Below are 5765 nucleotides of genomic sequence, written 5' to 3'. Positions count from 1 at the left end.
GCATCCTGTTCTGTTTTCTCCGCCTACCTAAGGGTTGGCCTATGAAATGGGCCTAGGCAGTTTCTTTATTAATAAGAAATCACTCCCACATCACATATTCGGATTTTATCTTGAACTAAACTTAGGTGAAGGTTCCTGGCGTGGGGGGGATCAAAAGGAAATCAAGTGGATTAATAAAATTATCATAATATTCCTAGAATTTAACTCTCTCAGAAGAAACTGCCAAGGACAAACACAAACATGATGCAGACACCAAACATAAAATATGGAATATGTTCAGAGAGAGAGAGAGAGAGAGAGAGAGAGAGAGCGAGCAATTGATATCCTTACAGAGATACATGCATGATACAGCCACATAATATTTACACACACATACACATGCAAGTCAAAACACAGTATGAAGATACAGACACAAAGGCAGTTTAATTCACTCAAACAGACACACAAAAACTGAAACTTGAAAAACACCTGCGCAGTTGCAGACTAACCTCTTGATAGAGGTTTTGTTCTGCAACCATTCAGTCCCAACAAAACACTCAGAGGTCTACCTTAATCATAAACTGGTTCACCTAATATCTCAGGCTTCTTATTGACTTTTTCCTTACATCTCAAATTAGCCCATTATTTTTGTTTATGTTAGCCTCGTGGCTTGGTACCTTTTTCAGCAAGTCATTCTCATCTTGTTTCCTCTATATCTGGGTGAGGACTGCAGACTGGGTATTTCAGCTATCCAGAATTCTCCTGTTCTCTTTGTCCCACCTCTCCTTCTGGCCTGGTTGCCCCACCTGTACTTCCTGCCTGGCTATTGGCCAATCAGTGTTTTTTTTTTAAATATAAATGGCAGGGTACAGACCATAGTCCCACAGCACTTCTCCTCCCCCGTTTCTTTTCAAAACAACTCTGAATTGAATCCTTTTTTAAAAAGCTTTTCTCTTGAACATTACCATAAGAACTTGTAACCAACTTTCCAAAACAAAGTCAAACATCCATAATCCATTTTTTTGGGAATGTGGATATAGTTTTTCAGGCTAATTTCTACTGTTTGGGGCACTGAAAAACTTATGGGGACCTAAAGAAAATTTAGAATTATGATCAAGTACTGACTAGAATATTCTGTGAGGCTTGATCATCTCAGCCAACAGTATTGAGGCTGTTCTGGAGGTAGAACTCAGACATCTGGGCCTTCTGCTCCTATCAGTGATTTCTCAGGGGGTCTTCCTTAATACAAACTGATTTTTCTTAGCTCAGAATGAATCCACAGCCTCTCATTTCCTGTGGAAGCAAAATTAAAAGTCATCTCCAAATAACATATCTTTTGACTTAAATTTTGAAGTAAGGCATTTTCAAAATATATATGTTCGATTAATCTAGCAGCATTTAAATTCAAATGCCTTTTAGCATCGGTTGCTACTTTTTTTTTAACCAGTCATACAATTCAAAGACAGCACAATAATATACAGTATCCAGACTCTCTGTTTATTTCCCATTTTGTGTGGTTTTATTTTAAACTCTATTTCTTTTCTTTTCCTTTTAATTTTTTTGAGACAAGGTTTCTCTGTGTAACTTTGCCTGTCCTTGAACTCACTCTGTAGGTGAGGCTGTCCTTGAACTCACAGAGATCTGCCTCCCCATCTGAGGAAATGCTACCAAGAAACCATGCTTAACTCTATTCTTTTCTATTGTGTTGTTCTATTGTGTCTAGAACAACTTCCCAAGCTCTCTCAGGTCTTATGTGGGATATAGTTGTCTACATTGGCACCATTCTGTTGACAGAGTCCTGGTAGAGATAGAAACCTCAGTCAACAAAAATGCTCACAAATGCATAGGTAAACACACAGGAAGAAAAAAACAGATTCAAACATCCAAAAGATACTTAAGGACATGTTCTTCATCCTTAGCTATCAGGGAAATGCAAATTAAAATAACCTTGAGATACCATCTTACACCTGTTTGAATGACTAAGATCAAAAACACTGATAGCTTATGCTGGAGAGGTTGTTGAGCAAGGGGAACATTCATCCATTGCTGGTGGGAATGCAAACTTGTGCAACCACTTTGGAAATCAGTGTGGCTGTGCCTCAGAAAACTGGGAATCAACCTACCTGAGGATCCAGCAATTCCACTCTTGGGAATATATCCAAAAGATGCTCAATCATACTACAAAAGCATTTGTTCAACTATGTTCATAGCAGCATTATTTGTAATAGCCAGGACATGGAAACAACCCAGTATCCCCTCAACTGAAGAATGGATAAAGTGTGGCACATCTACACATTAAAGTACTACTCAGCAGTAAAAAATAATGTCACCTTGAATTTTGCATGCAAAAAGATGGAATTAGAAAACATCATCCTGAGTGAGGTAACCCAGACCCCCCAAAATGAATATGGTATGTACTCACTCATAAGTGGATACTAGTCATAAACAAAGGGCAACGAGCCTATAGCTCAGGATCCTAGAGAAACTAAGTAATAAGGTGAACCCAAAGAAAAACATATAGAGACTCACCTGTAAATTGGAATTAGACAAAAATTTGGGAGCAGGGGGGTGGGGAATTGAGAGTGGAGAAGGAGGTGGAGGAGAACTTGAGAGAATGGGGTGGCTGAGATGGAGGAAGGACAGATATGAGAGCAAGGAAAGAGATATCTTGATTGAGGGAGCCACTATGGAGTTAGCAAGAAACCTGGCTCTAGAAAAATACCCAAGAACGCACAGGAATGAATTCAGCTGTGACCCTAAGCAATAGAAGAGAGGGTCTCTGAACTGACTTTACCCTGTAGTCAGACTGATGATTATCGTAAATATCACCATAGAATCTTCATCCAACAACAGATGTGGAATAGAGGCAATGACCAGCATCAGAGCACTTGACTGCACTCCTAAGATCCAGTTGAAGATTAGAGGGAGGGAGAGTATGAGCAAGGAATTCCATACCATGAAGAAGTCATCCACTGAGACAGTTTGCTTGAGCTAATGAATGGTAGCTCACCAAATCCAAGTGGACTGAGAGTGAATGAGCATGGGAACAACCAAGCCCCTCTGAAGGGGGTTGACAGCTGGGGCAGACTGAGGGGCCACTGATAGTGACGCTGGGATGTATCTCTACTTGCATATACCGGCTTCATGGGATCTTTGGATGTAAACCTTGCTCAACCTAGATGTAGTAGGGAGGGCCTTGGACTTTCCACAGGGAAGGGTGCATGGCACTCCCTTAGGGTTGGAGGGGTGGGGAAGGGTCTGTGGAGGGAGAGGGGGGGACTAGGAAGAGGGGAGGGAGTGGGAATTTGGATTGGTATTTTTTAAGTAATAAAAAAGGAAAAAAAAACCAATTGCAACAAGCTGTGTAAGTGAGCAAAGATAGTGCTGTGAAAGTCCATATTGTTTCCTTTTTCTTAACTATCTACAAAGATAAAAATGCTTCCAAAAAGAAGCTTAATAAAATACATGAGATCATTAAAAAAAGAACTTAGAAAGTGATTCTTTTCCATTTTCTAATGAATGAATAAGCATCTCACAAAGAGCACATCTCACAGAATTGTATTAGCATAACTGTTATCTGTAAAAGCCATTTCAGAAGTCTATACTGTTAGCCATTCCATTGAAAATTTGGATGAGCAGTACTGTGTCTTACCCTTAGAAGTTGAGATTTCACAGTTGAATTTTATCCACTCTAGCTTTGCAAAGTAGTCATCTGAGTATTTGAGGGAGTTCAATATCTAGAAAAAAGTTTTTATAATTAGAAATCTCAGCATTGTGTTGTTTAAAATCTAGAGTCAAGTGCACAGTCACACTTCCTTGTAGGGACAGCCCCCTGTGAGGTGGTGACCCAAATTCTCTGTATTTCTAGTGATTCTCACATCCTAAAACTCATAACTAGAGTACTGCCTGTGTCAAAATAAATGATCACAACATTTGTGGAGCAAGTCAACGTCATGTTTTGGTTATAATACACTTCAGCTCTTCGTACCTGGTATAATGTTCTCAAAGGTGAAGCAGAGTATAAAGCTAAGGAATGGGCTGGATCCAGCCATCAAAGCCACAGGTTTAATCCTAGCCATATTGTTTAGCAAATTAAAGACTCGTGTGGTCAGAAAAGGAGCTATACAGTAAAGATAGTTTCAGAAAGAAAAAGCCTCTAAACAGTTTACAGTGTGTTTAAAAATATTATGTAGACTTTGGAGAGAAAGGAAAAAAGGTTAAAGTACTTAAAATACAAAAGAAAGAAAGACAGTGGTTGGGTGTGGTAGCACACACCTTTAATTCCAACACTTGGGAGTCAGAGGCAGACAGACCTCTGTGAATTCAAAGTGTGTTGGCACACACTTTTAACCCTAGCACTTGGGAGGCTGGGGTGGGCAGATCTCTGTGAGTCCAAAGACAGCCTGGTCTACAAAATGAGTTCCAGGACAAAGATACACAGAAAAACCCTGTCTCAAAGCCAAAAATTAAAAAATAAAAATAAAAAAGTAGAGGTTAAAATAAAGCCATGTAAATATGAGAAATACACAGAAAGTCTGGATACTGTATGTTTTTATGTACTCTCTAAATTGTTTGAATGCTGAGGAAGGAGCAAGAGCTACCAAAAGATATTTGTTAATAAATGATGCTTAATTATTCCACGATAGGTATTTTGAAAATACCAAAATTGAAATAAAAAGGTATGTTACTTTGGAGAAGAGGTTCTATTTTTGTTTCCACAGGAAATGAGAGGCTGTGGATTATTCTGAGTTATGAAAAATCAGTTTTGATCAAGGAAGACCCCCTTGAAATTCCGGTAGGAGCAGATGGCCCAGATGTCTGAGTTCTACAACCAGAACAGAGTCAAGACTGCTGTCTGAGATAATCAAGCCTCACAGGATACTCCAGTCATAACTTGGTCATAATTCTAAATTTCTTTAGGTCTTCATAAAATTATCAGCTCCCCCAATCAGCAGAGAGTAGCCTGGAAAAGTTTGTCCACATTTCCAAAAAATAGACTATGGATACTGTCCTTTGTTTAGAATGTTGGTTACAAGTTGTTATAGATAATGGTCAGAAGAAAAGCTAAACAAAGTATATTAGATACAGAGTTCTTGGTTTTTTCTTTTAAAGGGGGAAGTGATGTGGGACAATGGTCTGAACTCCATCACTTATATTTTAATAAGAAGTCTGAGCTACTAGGCCAATCAGCATTTATTGAAAATATATGTGACAGGATACAGATCATTGTCTCACAGCAATTGGGTGGTATATGCCTTTAATCATGGTGGTGCACACATGTCATCCCAGCACTAGGAAAGATTATAAAATGTGAGAAAATAGCTCTTATCACAAATTCTCATTCTGAGATTCCAGGAGGCAGGATCACCATTTCTGACTGAGATCAAAGTAAGAAACCAGTGGCTGAATGTTTTGCTTTTCTGATCTTCAGGTTGAACCCCAAATTATTACCCTGAGTTTTTATTATTTATGCTTCATTTGGCATCCAACTTTTGGAGCACAAATTTATGAAAAAAATATTTGCCTGAGGCTTTCTTGCCTGTAGAAATAGGAGCGGCGGGGCTGAGTCCCCAGCACCCCAGCCGCTTGGCTAGCTTATGCCCCAAAATAATTACACGGACACTGTATTCTTTTAATCACTGCTTGGCCCTTTAGCTCTAGCCCTTACTGGCTAATTCTGATATCCCCAACAGTACAGAGGAACTTTGGGTGACTGTACAGGTAGTGAGATGTCTCTGTCATTTCTAGAGTTTTAAAAGTTGCTTTTTTCTTGTTTGCTTAGGTAA

Source organism: Microtus ochrogaster, unplaced genomic scaffold, assembly GCF_000317375.1.
Source record: "Microtus ochrogaster isolate Prairie Vole_2 unplaced genomic scaffold, MicOch1.0 UNK130, whole genome shotgun sequence".
Taxonomy (NCBI): Eukaryota; Metazoa; Chordata; class Mammalia; order Rodentia; family Cricetidae; genus Microtus; species Microtus ochrogaster.
Note: the sequence above shows the minus strand (reverse complement) of the source record.